The sequence below is a fragment of the Crocodylus siamensis genome, chromosome 5, assembly GCF_052110815.1.
Source record: "Crocodylus siamensis isolate JL-2025a chromosome 5, ASM5211081v1, whole genome shotgun sequence".
Classification (NCBI taxonomy): Eukaryota; Metazoa; Chordata; order Crocodylia; family Crocodylidae; genus Crocodylus; species Crocodylus siamensis.
The window spans coordinates 194,596,136-194,613,244 of record NC_143399.1 but is presented as its reverse complement, the minus strand read 5'-3'; the positions used below and the strand labels follow the sequence as shown (position 1 = coordinate 194,613,244).

General features: G+C 42.8%; 1 long non-coding RNA gene across 1 annotated transcript in view; it reads left to right on the top strand.

The window, feature by feature from the left end:
• LOC149865086 (uncharacterized) overlaps positions 1–15,041 on the top strand; it is a 50,023-nt gene extending 34,982 nt beyond the window's left edge. Inside the window, exon 4 of the long non-coding RNA XR_016442379.1 lies at positions 7,607–15,041. This is a non-coding gene — a long non-coding RNA (uncharacterized LOC149865086). The remainder of the gene's footprint in view (positions 1–7,606) is intronic.
• Positions 15,042–17,109: the final 2,068 nt, after the last annotated feature.

Sequence of the window (17,109 nt, the reverse complement as noted above, 5' to 3'; positions counted from 1 at the left end):
AATTACATCTGAAAAATTCGGTGTTTTGTGTTCTCCAGGAGTCTCAGCATATTCCAGCTACTAACAATGTTCCAGTCACGTAGAGGTTGTACCAATAACGTCATTTTGCTCTCCATCTTTGTAATACCAAACTTGAGAGGTTGATGCAGGGCCAGATCCCCCCTGGAGACAGAACAGGAAATCACTTAAATATCCAGTGCTGCAAAATGTTCAGTAACTGCTTATGGAGGTGACTGTAATCAGGGAAGAGTTCATTTTGCTGCTTTGCCTTGGATAGGAGAACACCTGAAATGGTCCTGCTGAGACACTCTGTGTGGTACATCCCAGGCACTTTAGTTCAGGGTATTTTTTTTTCTTCCCTAGGTAAAACATTTCTAAATAGTAAGCTTGGTTTTTGATCAGTTCAGTATGCTGCCCAGCTGCATGGGACACTCTCCTTTAGCAGCCCTCTCTGGCCATTATCTTCATTTTCCAGTCGTTCTTCAAAAGTCGTCTCTGCCACAGCAGCAGTAAGAAATCAGCAAATTAATGATGGATAGAGATGATGGGAACTAATTTATAATAATACAAAAAAAAGCGTATAAGTGTTTAGAACATTGTAGCAGTCAATTGTATCCTTCACCTTGCTGCCAGCTTCCTAGGGCACAAAGTTACGTGTGATTTAACTTTCCAAATCATCTTGTCTTCAGTGGGACCTCTCATATGCCTTAAGTTAAGCATGTGTGTTAGCGTCTTCAGGACTTGGACCTTAAACTTTAGTATTTTGGTGTAGGGATCCTGTCTTTATCTTACTGGTTCAGGAATCAGGATTAATGCTGAAAGGGGGTTGATAGTTATGACAATATAAATGTTATATGAGAAAGAATAATTTCCTTTCATCACATCTAACTGATTTTCATCACCTCTTCCCTTTCGCAGCCTGATGGCCATTTCTGCATTGAAGCTTTTTTTTTTTTTTCCTTTTCTGGACCACAGCCATTCAATGGAGCAAGTAGCAGGAGTTATTGAAAGAGAGATACTGTTAGCACTGTTTTCACCCACCCCAAAGGCTGATCTTTATGCAGCTGAGACTCCAAGGGATATCCCTTAAAATAAAGGCCAGCTTATTACCCATCTTCTCCAACTCCCGTGGAACTAAACACACTGAAGTCGAGAGAAGTTGCTGCACAATGCTCCTTTATAGCTCTCAGTGTGCCTTCTTTGCTGGCTCCAGCTGCCCCTACACGCTGTTTTTCCTCAGTCTTTTCTTCAATATTTTTTCCAGTTGACTTAGTTATTACAGTACATGGACCAGACTGAGGAAAATACACTGAAGGTTGGAGTTGGCAAAGCAGTAAGTGCTATGAGAGGGAAGTACTCTTGCCATGCCATGACATCATTGGGGAGTTAATTGGTCGCATTCCTGCTGATGGGAGGCGCTGGCCAGAGTCCTTCGACTTACTTCCGCGATACAGAACAGAGGCAGTGCCTGTCCCTTGCCAGCCTGTTTTATTGCCAGTGTTCTGGCAGAGCCGAGGACATTTATAAAAACAGTACAGTACTTTATTTAGCCTGTAGTGAGAAAAAGTCACTTCTCAGCTCAAGTTAGGTGCTAGGTACTAACAAGCGGATTTTAAAAAGAACACAGCAAAACATTTCAGTTTCCTCAGCAAAAGTCTGATTTCCTTCTTCCAGACCACCTCAAAAACCAGGGGGCAGAGTTGTACCTTGTATCTCTAGAGAAGTGGGTTCAAATAGTGACTAGAACGGGGGTTGGCAACCTACGGCCCCCATGGGACTTCAGCAGCATTCAGTGGCAGGTACTTTCCCCCTACATCTGGCGGGTGCAGGGGAAGTGGCAGCCACAGGTGCTTGCCATGTGCCACAGAGGGGGGAGAAGCACCGGTGGCATCGATGGCTCAGTCCTTCCCGGCACCCACTTGCCTGCCTTCTTCTGACCCAAGCTGAATCATCCTGGCTCACAGTCTGAAAAGGTTGTCAAATGCTGGACTAGTCCATAGAGGAAATTCTATTTAATTGTCTAATTTCAGTGTGCTGAAAAGCTTTTCCTTGGATAGGACTTCTACTATGGCACGACTGACTGAGTTTTAGAGAGAATAAGAACTGCTCCCCATTCCACTTTTGCCACCCAGCCTCTATAACAGAAAGATGTTGAGAAAATTGGGTTTGCGTCATGATCAGATGTTCATATTCAAACTAATGCAGACCAGTGGTATTAGAGTGGGGGACACAGGGCTGATGTGAGGCAGAGAAGGGATTACTGCAATAAGGAAGTAGGAAAGCAAGGTAAGATTTAGAGGAAAAATGGGAGAGAAAGTGGACAAGAAAGTGTCCTTTCAGAAAGGAGAGGCCATTTCTAGGGTACTGATTATTTTGGTGCGATTCTAACTAACAGGGAAGCACTGGCTGAAAATCTAAAGGCCAAAGGTAATCTGAATGAAAGGGCAATCCATGGAAAGAAAAAGAGTGAGCACAAGGAAAATGGACTTTCAACAGACTCCAGGAAGTGGCACATACGGAAAACAAATGTAAAAAGGAGTTCAGGACAGCTGGCTGCTACTGATACTACATTAAGGACACAATGCCAAATTATACCAGTAAGGTAGAAAGATAGAGGTGCAGCAAGAGACCGATGTGGCTGCATCAAGCACTCTATAAGGACCTGAACAATCAAAAGGGAATCATACAGAAAGTGGAACAATGACACATGATGAAGGTTGAGTATGGAGAAATAGCACAAGCGTGTAAGGATAAAAATCAGAAAGGCTAAGATAAAAAATGGCTTACAATTAGCAAGTGACAAGAAGGTGACAAGAAAGATTCTATAAATACATCAGACAAGAGAGGACAAGACAAGAGAGACTGAGGTCCATTATTTGCTCTTTCACCCTGTAAGTAGCAGATAGCAGAAAAAGAAAAAGTGTTCAAAGCCAACTTTGCTTCATTCTTGACCAAATATCAAGCATTAATGTTAACAGATTAAAGAATATTTAGATAAATTACTTACTAGTCGGCAGGACCTGATGAAATGCAGCACAGGGTACTTAAAGAACTAGCTGAAGCAATCTCCTCATGAATAGAGATTATTTCTGAAAACTCACAAAGGACAATTGAAGTCTCAGGGGAAGGAGAGGAAACACACTATCTATGTTTATACCAGAGGACCCAAGTAAATATAAACCAGTAAGTTTAACTTTCATCTTTAGAAAGATAATGGAACAAAATTTTAAACAAATTGAAAGCACCTAGAGGATAATGTGATAAAAACTGTTACTGCGAATGTCAAGAGAAAATGTCAGGATAATCCGTTTCCTTTTTTTAACTAGATGACTGCTTAGAAAATAAGGGGGAAACACGAGATGGGTCATATATTTAATTAGTTACACTTTTGACATTGTCCCACATGACATTCTTAAAAGCAAACCAGGAAAATACAGTCTATGTGAAATCACCCTGAAGGGGTGCAAAGCTGGTTAAAAAATGACAATCAAAGAATGGTCATCAATAGTTTGCTGTGAAACTAGGAAAGCATTTTCAAGTGGGATCCAGAGGACCTGGTTCTACTCAGTATTTTCATTAAAGAGGTGATGAAAGTATAGAGAGAACACTTATAATCATTTGCAGGATTACATTTCAAAGTGGTCATGATAAGATATGGAACAAAGTCAAGAAAGATGATATATAATATGATCAATTGCATACTTCCATCATCCAGGAAGGAGAGATCAAACAGGCCATTATAAAACTGGAAATATCGGTAACCTGCTAGGCAGAAGCGCAGAGGAGGATCTGAGGTTTGAGTGCATCACAATTTGAGCAGGAGTAAAAAATGTGATACTGTTGCAAAAAAAAAGACAAATCTTATTCTGGGATGTATGAACAGGGTCATCATATATAAAATACAAGAGGTAATTGCTCTCCTGTACTGTCTGTGAGGCCTCAGCTAGGGTTCTGAACATCTTTATAAGAAGGATGCAGAAACCCTGGAGAGAATCCAGAAGACAGCAGCGTGAACAATAAGAGGTTTGGCAAATGGTACCCCTGAAGGAAGGTAAAAAGATTTGTTAGGACCAAGGCATAGGAAGCCTAGTTGGGTAGACAGAACCAGCATCCAAATCAGGGATAAATCCATGGACCAGAGTCAGTAATCAGAAGATTTAAGTCAGAGGAACCAAGCCATAGGCCAAGATCCTCAGACAGCGATCAAGACAGTGGCTGAGACCAGCAGTCGGGGAATCCAGAACACAGGAGACATCTGGGCAAGGACAACAAACTGTCAAGGGCAGGAGCTAAGAAACAGGCTGTTTTAGGAGCAAGGTACATTGGTGCAGCTGCTTGGGCTCTCTTAAGCCTGGTCTGGTAGCCAACCAGACAAGCAGGCTAAAGGGGAAGGCTGCCCAGCTCCAGCTGGGCTGACTAATTCATCAAAGTGCCTAGCACTGTGTTGACTGGTTTCCATGCCATCTGGGGAAGATTATCCCATAATGGATTGACTCTGTTTAATCTAGAAAAAGAGAAGACTAGGAGCAGGGTGCAGGAGATGATAATAGTCTCTAGGGAATGTGTTTGGTAATCACTTTTTTCTCTATGCTCACAGGAGATTGGGAAGGGGAAAAAAATCTTGATTTTTCAGCAAAAATGTTGGTTTAATAGTAAGAAAAATGTTCTAATCCTGGGATTGTGAAGCACTGGAACAGATTGCTGATGGAGGGTGTGGAACCTCCTTCACTGGATATTTTTAAGCATGAGTCAAACAGAAAGCCTGTCTAGGTGCTCTCATCCTGCCACAGTGCAGGACCTGGTTGAGATGATTTACAGGGGTCTTTTTTAGCCCTGTGTTTTGGTGATTCTATTTTAAGTGAAGCAGGTTTGCAAGAGTTTGTGCAGGGGACTTTAGGTTTTAGCATAAGGACAGCCAGTTAAGGACAGCAGCATGATGCACCATCTGTATGACATATTTTGCATGAGCAACTGTGCTCAGTTTTTCAATTATATGTAAAAAAGGAAGGTAATGCAGTTTTTGCCTTGTAAAATTCATAATTAATATGTTTGAAAAAGTAAACATCTAAGTAATAACTTGATTTATTAGTTAATAAAGGCTACTGAGGGTAGGTCATGAAAATGGAGCTGGATGGGCATACCTATAGCCATGTGTGTGGATCCCACTGCAGGATTTAGTCACTAGGGGTTGCAAACTCTTTGAGGAAGGAACTTTTTTTTTCATCACCTATGTATACAGCATCTAGCAAAATGGGACTCTGAATGCCTGTGGAGATCTCTAGATGCTACTACAATGCAAGTAAATAACATAAAAAAAGTGACTTCTATACAACATAACAGAATCCAGGAATAGATCTTTCTCTTTGGACTTAATTCCTGGATTCACCGCAATTTTTTTCTTATAGATCCAGGAAAACACCTTTTTCTTTGGACTTCATTCTTGGTTTCACTGTAATTCTTTTTCTTATAGATTTATATCCTAGACTAGTCCTTTCTTTGTAGATTCACCATATGTGCACAGCTCAAGATATATCCACTGATAGCTGCTAATCCTTTGAGTGTTTTTTACAATATACAACATATGTCCAGCGAAAGTCCCGTTATATGGTTCCAGGATGTTCGCTGCTCATCCAGCAACAGTGCTGGAATGAAAACAGTGATCCATCACACTTCTGTTTAGTCATGTACTCAGAGAGAGGGAAACATTTTCTTCTGTAACTGAGGGCAGCAAAGGAAGTTGTCCTCACTGTCAGCCCTTCAGGTTGACTTACCTCTAAAATTACAAGAGAAAAAGAGGACTGTTCAAGGCATAATCATCCCTGTCTAAACTACCCCAGACAAATGTTTGGCCAGCTGGCACTTAAAAACTTCCAGTGACTGAGATCCTACAACCGCTCTAGATTATTTGTTCCTGTGCTAACCACCTGCATAGTTGGTAATATCTAATCTACACCTTTTTTTTCAGTTTAACCCTATTACTTCTCACCTTGTCCCCACTGGCCAGAAAACAATTGTTTGCTCTCCTCTTTATAACAGCCCTTTTGTATCTGAAAGTTTATCCCCTTAGTTTTGTCTTCTGTAGAAAGCCCAGTTCTTCCAACCGTTCCTCCTAAATCATGAATTCTTGATCACTAACAATTTTTGTGGCTCTTCTTTGGACTCTCCAATTTGTCCCCATCTTCCTTAGAGGTTGGTGCCCAAAACTGGACACAGCATCCAAGCAAAGCCTCTCACCACAGCTGAAAACTGGAAAAATCGCTTGCTCTGACTTACCTAAAATATTCCAGTATGTCTGTCATTAGGTTTTTTTTGCACTGTATTATTTGTCTATGTATTAAGTAGACTGGGTGATATTTGAAGATGCTATTTGAAGATATTATTCAAGATGTGGGTCATCAAACTTCCATTTTTTAAAAGAGCATATTCACTGCAGTAGCAGAGCAGTGCAAACTAATGAAAGCACAATAGCTAATGAAGCTGTGTTTATAGCTGCCTTGCATTGCTAGAATAATGCGGAGCAGATGAAGGCGTATTAGTGAATCTGGTGCTTATTTTGCAGTTGACTTATTGGTTTAGTACCAGCCTGTATGCAGCTTTTGTAAAAATTTAATTACATTGGTTTAGAAATTGCTGCAATTAATTGGTACATTCAGTATGGCCACAGCTATGTTGGTATAGCTGTTTATATGACTATAGTTTATTTCTATTAATTTAATGAAATAAACATTTTTATACTGTTATAGCTCTGTATACCATAGGAGGCTGCACCAATTTAACTGCCTTTAACTGGTACAAAAATGATGGAGGAGTGGCAGCAGAAAGAGCCAGGTCTCTGAAACCCAATTTATCATCGTCATCAGCAGGGATCATTGTCATCAGCAGCAATGGAAAAACACGGTAAAACCCAGATTTTCTCATTTTAAGGAGAAAAACCCAGATTTTCTCCTTTAAAGGAGAAAAATGTGTGTTAAGGTGGGTTTCGCCTTTCAGGCTGGCAGATTTCCAGCCTGCAAGGGGTTGTGGGGAGCAGGCGGAGGGCAGTCAGGCAGAGGGTGCCATGTGCATGGCGTGCTCACACATGCACATGGCCACCAGGCAGCCTGGAGAGCAGCTCCCACAGGTAAGTCTGGTGAGGGAGATGGGAATTGAGGCCCTAATAGTGAGGAGAGAGTTCGGCAGGGCAGGGGCTGGGGCTGCCGCCCAGCCTGGGCAGTACATGGGACTTGGGGTACAGGACCCAGCACACGCCAGGCGCTTGGAGCCAGAAGCGAGAGCCCCTCGGGGCTCGCCCCCCCACCTCACTGGGTAAGTGAAAAAATGATGAGTAGTGGTATTTCACTTATTCTACACCTCTCATGTCTCTTCACAGTGGGGGGGGGGGGGCAGCTGATTTTCCCTGATAAAAAGTCCAAAAACAAACTCCAACATCTATAGGTATTTAGAATTTATTTTACTATAGTGATTGAGGCACTGGTAGGCTTTCAGATTGCTGTAAAATTGTAAATAGATCAATAAAACATTGTGTGGTGGTTAAAGAGAAGGTCGAACCATGGATTTCATGGTCTTGTTTCTTTTCCTTCCATTTCTGTCATTTTTCTGCCTTCAGGGTGAGACAGTTTTCCTCAAAGTAAGATGTACCTTCTCTCACAAGGTGAATGGATGGTAAACCATTTAATCTCAGCCAATTCTGAGTCAAAACTAAGACCACCCTGACTCAGTCATTGAGCTTCAGTACACTGATGATGCTGTAGTGCATGCTCACTAAGAAGAAGACCTTCAGGCAATCATTGATGTCTTTGCTGAGGCATACAAGAAAATGGGACTGATGCTTAACATTCAGAAGGCTAAAGTTCTCCGTCGACAAGGTCTTAATGAGTATATCCCAGCTCCAATAATTCAGATTCAAGGTGAGACTGGAGGACACTGAGTATTTCCCAGACCTCAGAAACCATCTCTCATGGAAGGCTGATTCAATGAAGAAATCCAATTCCACCTCAAATGTGCAAGTGCAGCCTTTGGACACCTGAGGAAAAGGCTGTTCAAAGATCATGATATCAGATCCAAAACCAAGGTCATGGTTTATAAAGAAGTTGTGATCCGCACATTCCCGTAAGGAGCTGAGTTGTGCACAATGTACAGGAGACACCTCAAGTTTCCGGAGAAGTACCATCAATGCTGCCTGTGGAAGATCCTTCAAATTCAGTGGGTAGACAGATGCACTGACATTTAGTGTCTTCTTGCAAGCAAACACCATGAGCACTGAGATGATCACTCAACATCAAATCTTATTCTTTCAGCTCAGTCAAGGCATATGCTCAAGAGGAGGGCAGAGAACATGATTCAAAGACATGCTCAAGGCCAACTTGAAAAAAATGCAACATTGATATCAACTTGTGAGAGACTATTACTTAGGGCCACCCCAAATGGCAGAAGATCTCAGTACTTTGAAACCTTCAACACAACAGGAGAGGGAAAAATGGGATCAGCAGAAACAGTGTCTTGCAGACTGAACCAAGAACCCAGAGCCACCCACTCCACATAGAAACATACACCCGAGCTGCAACAGAGTCTGTTGATCCCAAATAGTCCTTGTCAACCATCTTTGGACCCACAGATAAGACAATCATGGAAGACAGTCATCCTCCACTGTGAGGGATTGCCAATGATGATGAAGATTCTTTCACCGTTTTTCAAAGCAACAGACATACATTAAGACCTGATCAACATTTAACTACACTTGAATTGTTAGGGCCTAAGAATCTTCACAGTTTAGAAAGCAAAATCCATCAGCATCGTGCCTAAATTACTAGCTTCAAGCCCCTTGATGGTTTTCCCGCATTTCATACAGGATTGGGCTTTCAAATACTTTTACATACTTAACCAACTCCCTAAAGCTTCTGGCAGGCTTTATTTCTCTACTGATATTTTACTTGTTCCAAAGAAACTCCCACCTCTTTTCAGTGCAGAAATGGGCAAGTGACAGTGTCTCATGTGCTGTCTGGGAACTGCACACAGACGACCTAACCCTTTCCAGGGGCTTGGCACCTCAGGACAGAATGAGCGCATGCAGGCAGAATGTTATTTTGCTGCTCCTGCCGCATGCTCCGCAGCCAGCTCTCTGCTGAATCCCAAAATCAAGCAAAAACAGCTGGTTAAGGTAGGATTTGAAAATCAGTCATAAGATAAACAGGTTGCAACTCTAAGCAGTCTCCAAGGGGAAAGCAGAGTGTAGCATATGTTCTTACTTTGGAAGTTATATGAAAAAGCTTTAATGGAGCCTTTACGGGCTGGTGCTAAAGGAGCTGTTAATTAATTAAATAACTATATGTGAATGGCATCCATTGGGAAGAGTGCATCACAGCTTCCAGATGCCAGTTATTGGCCCCATTATGGGCCTAAAACTATTACAGTAAATCATTACATGCTCCAAGATGAACTGGCACACAACTGCTGCAAGGAAAGATGGAGCTATTCTCTTTTGTGCCATTCTGTGCCAACTTTTCTCTAGTGAGATTAATTAGGACTTTTAGAAGTGCAAGTCAGAGCTATAAAATATTAAAGTCTATTCCATCAGTAGAATTGAGACAGGCTTAAACAAAGGTTTTAAAACTTTTAGATCTTGATGGGTTGATAGGACCTGGGGGTTCTAATGAGCACCATCTGATTTTAATTTTTTTCCAAAAATGTCATATTTGTAACTTGAGAACATGCTGTGAATTTAGTTCTTGTGTTGTGTGAACACTCTGAGGAGAACATTAAGGTTCATCACTGAGGCTCAGGTGCCAGGTAAGCAAACACTTCTGCAAGCCAAAACCAATCATTTAAGACAGCTATTCCAAAAAAAAAAAAATTTCAATGAAAAATATTATACAGCCTTCTAATGTGGTTTCCCAGCCCGGAGGAGGAGTTTTTAAGACTGGATGGCTGCCCAGAATCATGATCTAGAGTTACCCAGAAGGAGCCTTTTCTGTTTTCCTTTTTTTTTTAATTAATAGGGCAGAAAGTTGCTCACAAATGAGCAAAGATGTGTTTTGTTGTCTCTCCAGATTTGGTTGTTAGGGATAGAAGAGATCCAGTGAGTCCTCTACTTCATCTCTTACCAGGATAGGGTTGTCCCTTTCAATATGTTTTGACTACTTTGTCTGGTCTACGAGTTCTGAAGTTAGGAAACTAAGGGGATCTACCACTCCCCCGAGGAAACTATTCCACAGCTGAATATACATCCTTGTGTGGGTGATGAAAAACAAGTATGCACTCACAGGTTTTATATGGTAAACCATCCAATGAATAAGGAATGACAGGTGTTGGCATTTTAAAATTTTTCAGCAAGGAATAGATGCAGAGAGAATTTCTGACTGCTTCAAGTCTGCCTCTCCTGCAGAATTAGCCCAGGCTCTTATCCAGGTGTTGATCATAATCCTGTTCCTCCCCATATATGAAACTCTCTCAACACGTGGTGCTTTAAAGCAGGACCAACTGGCCCATGTGCCTCTTTTACTCAAGCTGGGAGTTGGCCCATTCAGTAATATGGACACAAGCTATACCATCTGAATGGGTACTCCAATGTGTCCAGGCACAAATTCTACCATTTGAATGCCAATAACCCTCCAGTGCCTGATTCTCTTCTGTCCCTGCCCCAGTCTCCGTCCTTTCCCAGTGTTTGGCTGCATTTAGGAACAGGATCTGCCCCATTGTGATCCGTAAGGTCAGCCAAGAGCAGCCTCTTACATCAGTACACCAAGTCTGCTTGGAGAAAATGAGTGGGAGGTCATTCTTGGCAGCTGTTCCTCTGCTCTGGAACTCCCTCCCTCTTGAGCCGGAGCCTGGACATCTTTCAGAAGCACTGTAAGACCTTGCTGTTTGGGCCTTGGGGGCATTTAGCCGTTATTCCTCGTTACTCCCGGTAGTGCCTGGGGGAACAGGGACTCTCCCATAGCTTTCTGGTCCTCCTTGGCCAGTTTGTAGAGGGCCACCAGATCCCGCCTCAGCCTTCTCTTGTGGAGGCTGAACAGGTTCAGGTCCCGTAGCCTCTCCTCGTATGGCCTGCCCTGCTGCCCCCTGACCAAGCGAGTTGCCCTCCTCTGGACCCTCTCAATGTTGTCCACATCCCACCTGAAGTGCGGTGCAAAAAGTGTTATTTTGTTCTATTAATTCTAGTTGCCTTTTAAGTTGTTCTGTCTTACTGTAAGCTGTCCAAAGCCTTTGTTGGGGATGGTAGCATATAAATCATAATGAATGAATGAATAAATAAATAAATTCATTTTATCCAGCAATGAGAAATGACCTGGCTGACCTGGGAAGACCAGTACTTGTCTCCTGTTCCCTTGCTGTAACCACTTCTTGGGTTACATTTGGAACCTGAAGGAATGCAATAACTGAGGGAAGGTTTTTGCCTTTGCTAGAGAACTTATTAGCTTTTTTATGCTGTTGTTATACATTGCTAAAAAATAACACTTTTTCACTAAGCAAGGCATTTCAACCACACCTTAAAATAGTCCTGTATTTTGTGGTAGACAGAAAATGAACTAGAGAGAGTAAAGGTACAATTTCATAGATTCTTTATTATCATAATAAAAAAAATAATTACTATTTAGAGTTATATCCCACCCTATCCAGAAAGGCTTGGGATGGCTTACAATAAAAGGCAAACAACCAACAAGATAAGAAATAGCATAGATATTAGGACTGTATATGGGAAGATGGGACTGGAGATTGGGCTATGAACTATTCATGGGGCTGGCACAGGGCAGGGGCAACATGTAGGGGGTGCACGTGCACCCCTTGAGAGCACCGGTCCACCCCCTGTCAGGCAACACTTCCTGTGTAGCTGGTGGGCCAAGGGCAGGCAGGAGCACCAGTGCTCTGGAAGCGGTGTGGCCACTTTTATGGTGAGTGAGATTGGCACCCTCACTACCCGTGGGATTGGTCCCCCCTGCCAGTGGGATCGGCCACAGGGGACCCCTCTGGCCAGTGGGAGTGGCTGCTGGGGGACCCTTCCCCGGTCAGCAGGATTGGCTGTTGGGGGACCCCTCCCCTCACAGACTGGTTTCAGGGGAGGCACATGCCCCCCCTGACTCAAGAGGCACCAGACACCCATGGCACAGGGTGGTCACAGATTTCAATCCAGAGAAGAATGGAAGGGAGGATAAATCCAATTATTGGACAACAATTCACTAACCCATGTGCAAAGAGTTATAAGTATCAGCTGATTGCATGGAAATGCAGTGTAAAACAACACTGACTGTCAACATGTCTCTCCTTCTTTTCCCCCACCCCATTCTGAGTTTGCAGTGGTGTGTGTGTGCAGGTGCACACTTGTCTGGGGAGGATGTCCACTTCCACTACAACAGCCTTCTTCCAAGTAGGCCTCCTGACCATTCTGTAGAGGAAGTTGGAGAGGGGATGTTAATCCAGGCCCCTTATAGTCACAAAATGATCAGATGGAAAGTTGTAGACATTGTCACCTTTGTGGGATTTTTGTTGTGTAAGGGTAAGATGGGCCAGTGTAAGAAATCTGATGCTGTGATACTGTGATATACATTCATTTCAAATGAAAGATACTGAAGAAAATTTTGGGGTATCAATGCAAACTACAGGCTGATTTTGCAATAACTTATGCACAGACTTAACTTTAGGTATACACTTAAAATTAAACATATACATAAGTCTTTGGAGGATCAGGGCCTACAAATGAGAATACCAAAATCACTAATCCTAAATATCCTCTGCACAATAAAAAAAAAGAATATGGTAGGGGCTGGGCATACATTTATATATGGGCACTTTGGGACTCTTCTTGACAGAAAGGGCAAGAGAAAAGTAGACTACGTCACTGAAAGCTGGGTACAAAATGTGGGTTCCAATTATTCATTGGTTGCTAACACCCTCTACATTCAGGGGGGTTTGTGACTTTTACTGAATTTTGTAGAATGGTCTCTTTGGTTTCTTTATAAGTCTATAGCCCTTTTTCTCGTGTGCTCACAAATTACAATAGCACCCTACACAAGGTTATCAGCACCAAATTTTGCGCATTATAGCCAAATGTGCTGGTCAGAGAGAGTCCAAAAGATGAAGAAGATCAAATATACCTTCCAATACTTTTATATTTTATGCTCTTCTTGGCCACGTCCAGATGCGCGTGGATGTTTGGTTCCCTGGGGACAACTAGCAGAGGGACACCTTGTGCCGCTGCTAGTTGTCCCTGAGGAGTGTCTGTGCCATGTACGCTCTGGCATGCGGCAAGTATCATTGGTGGGGTAGAGGAGGCTGGGGCCAGCACTGGGCTGGCCCCAGCAGCCTTACCTGGGGTACTGGGGGCCTCCCAGGGCTGCAGCAGTGGTGATCCTCCCAGTGGATCCTAGCTGGCTGTGGAATGAGACTCTGGCCAGCCAGGCTTAGGCTTTGAGCGGTACACACTGCTGCTGTATGTGCCACTCTGCTTTTTTTTCCCACAGGGGTCAAAATAACCCTCTGTGCTGCTCCTTTGCAGCACAAAGAACAACTGCACATGTGGTATGTGGAGCTGCTGGTGTGTCTGCGGCACTACATACTGCACAGTTGTGCTCGTCTGGACGTAGCCTTTTTGGCATTAGGAATTCTTGTAGACTTGGACTTTCATATTCTATATCATGCAGTAACACAATCTGAAATTAGTGGAAACTCTGCAATATAATTAACATTATATTCAAATTTCCATTATACTATATGGAGCCAGACAGGACCATGAAAAGGTTCCCTCCTCCTATCAGCAGTCTCTGTACATTTGACTTTATAACAAAACTGTTTACCTGAATGAAATTCTTTTTGTTTCTATTTGTCTCTGTTATCATTCACACTCACTAAGAGTCCTGGATTGTGCTAACTGTGTGTTTTAGTCTTGAAATGAACTGACACTTTAGTTTTAGTATATTCCACCCCACAATTAAGGTTAAATGATTGCTGGAATGAGAAGCTGAAGAGTTAACTGTAATTCACTGATAAAGAATTTGGTTTCAAACAAACAGAAGAGTTGTATCTTTGTGTGTATGGGCAGACAGCATTGACACTCAAATGCTCAGGGGCAAGAGGTTCAAGTATTAACCAGTCACCAAAATACAAACATAGACCCTGGCCAAAGTCACTCTGAACTTTCATATTAAATCTTTGTGTTTATTAGCCTAAGTGACTGTTTTTTAATTTGAGGTAACATTGTTTTACTATACTTAAAAGCTTGCTTCTGGCTTAAGCTGATTCAAGGAATAGGTATTTTGTTCAGAACTCTGGAAAATTTGCCTTGGCCTTCTGAGGTTAGATGATATGTGGGTTGTTTGCATCTCTGGATTCTAACTCAATGATGGTATAATTTTATAATGGGCAAACCCAGGAAAGAATAAAGTTTTTATTCTTGGCATCCAGGCTCTGCACAACTTTTGTCCTGTTCACATCTTTATTTTCCTCCATACTTCCTTTATATCCTTCTCCTACATTGTCTCGTGGAGCCCTCGTCCCCTTTTTAAAGTCCAGATGACTTCTCGGTTCAGTCCAAAGGAAAACTGTTAGGACACCATCACTGAACAGTGCAAATGACAGCGCATATTCAATCCAGGGAGTAGGTTTCCTAATTTGTGACTGCTCTCCAGCCTTTAGAAAAAAGTATAACATCCCTGCTGGATGTTTTAGAGACGTGTGTAAAACTTACAGATAACTGCAAATCTGTGAGAAACAGCAGTGGCTTCAGGTCTTCCAAATGACAACAGGCACTTTCCTGGAGATCTGCAGAGCTTACCCAGAAGGTACAGGAACAGCACACTACCATGAAGACTCCCCTATACATTCAGTTATGTGTGGCCATGAAAGCCCTATCAGTTGCTAGCCAATTTGGTGGTGAAAAAGCCTCTTCCCCATCTTGGGAAACTCTGGACATAGTAGTTCTTTTCTATGTTTCCTCCTATATTCTTTGGCATAATGAAGCATAAAACCTCCTTATCTCACAGAAGTTATTATTAGTAGGTGGGTGGCTGCTACACAGAACATGCTGACTTGGTGCTGTTCTGCATTTTATATCACATATGGAAGACTGTAGGCCCTGGGACCAGTTTCAAATTAACAGAATAACTAGGCTTTGCCTAGGGTAGTACATGCTGTTGTCCTGGTGACTATGTTACACTTCTGCTGGCAATTCAAAGGTTGGGGGACTTATTCTTCACCTGTGTGATGAAAGAAGACAGTACCTATTTACAAAAAATAAGGGGAACTCAGTAAGAAATGTACTGCTGCTTCTCATCCAAATGGTCTCTCCTGGGCTAGGGACAGACATTCAAAAAGCCTGAGCCAGAATTGATTCAATCTTTGCAGGTTAGTCTAACCTGGCTAGGCTGAATCAGTTTGTAACTGTACAGACATGCCCTCTGGACTGAAAAAATGTAGGCACATGCCTGCAGTAGTTTAGGCTAGAAGCTGCGGGGCACTAGAGCAGCCCTCCTTTCCCTTCCACAGTGTTGAGCTGAGGGGGACGTGGCCAGGCCCCAGCAGGACACTCTGATTAGGGAGAGGTTCCCCACCCCCATTGATCTGTGGGGGAGCCAGCAGGGGTTTACACAGCATTTATCACCCCATCACCAAAACAAACTGATCTCTCATTAGTTCAAGTTCTTCCTAAACAACCTTTTCCAAGGAAAGAAGGACATTATCAACTACCTGTTGATTAGCTCCAAAGAGCCCTAAGTCTGCCCTGTCTCACTTTGTCCTGTCTCCCACAGCATGGACCAGGAAGCCAGGCAGACACCTGAATTTTCTGCTGGAGCTGCAGCCATGGAGCAGATTGGAGGGGCCAGCCCTGCTGTAGAGCAGAGAACCCCACCAGCCCGGAAACTATGCCGGGAAGTCTGATTTAACTTCAACCAGGAAGGGGTCTGGGACAAACATGGCATAAACCAGTTTGACCCAAATCAGTTAAGTCTAATACTACGTTCAACCAGGTTTATTCCAAACCAGTTTCAGCCATTTTCAAACTGGTTTATATGTGCTGAACATCTGTTCTGTTACAGGTTTAAGCCAGTTTTTGATCACTTAAACTGGTTTATGAGTCATGTCTGTCTCTAGCCCTGATGTTCTGTGTTCCTGGAAGGCTATGGCTACATCTTCAGGAACCAGGAAGAAGGCAAGAGCCTCACTGAAGTATTTGCTGTATCCAAAATTCCATTTTATATTCCCTGCAGACATACTCAAAGTTCACAGTGCCATTAATGCTGTTTTGAAGTGACTTTTAGTTTTCCTGGGTATTGACAGTATTTGTGCCTTGTGAATTGTACTATGTGATGTGTTACTTCCTTGTAGTCTGGATTAGCTAGCAATATTTTTTCATCAGACTGGCAAAATACATTGATAAAAGATTTTACTTGTTAAAAAAGCTGTAAGGTTTGTTGATTAAAAAAAAAAAACTTGCTGAAATTTTAATGAGGGTAAAAAGTCCCTCTTTCAAAGACAATTGCAATTGTATCAATCTTACACTGATTTTCCACATTCATCCCTTACAAGATCCCAAAGCAGCATGTTTTTGTAACCTAACTAGAGAATACCTGATCTCAACAAACACATCTCTCCGGTAAGGTATTTCCTTTTTTTTTCTGGATGCGGCACAGTCATAAATTCATAGACATTAGGAGCAGGAAGGGACCTCTTGAGATCATCGAGTCCAGCTCCCCTGCCATAGGCAGGAAGTCTGCTGGGGTCAAATGATCCCAGCAAGATAAACATCCAGATGCCTTTTGAGTGAGTCCAGAGTAGGTGCTTACACCACCTCTGGGGGCAGTCTGTTCCAGACTCTGGACACACGGACTGTAAAGAAGTTTTTTCTTATGCCCAGTCTAAATCGACCTTCCAGAAGCTTGCAGCCATTACACCTTGTTATCCCTTGGCAAACCCTGGTAAACAACTGTTCTCCCAAGTCCTGATGCACACTGCTTACATACTTGTAGGCTGCCACCAAGTTCCCCCTGAGCCTTCTCCTCTTCAGGCTGAAGAGTCCCAAGTCCCTCATCCTTTCCTCGTAAAGGCTTGCCCTCTTGGCCTTTGATCATATTAGTGGCTCTCCTTTGGACTCTCTCAAGCTTATCCACGTCCCTCCTGAAG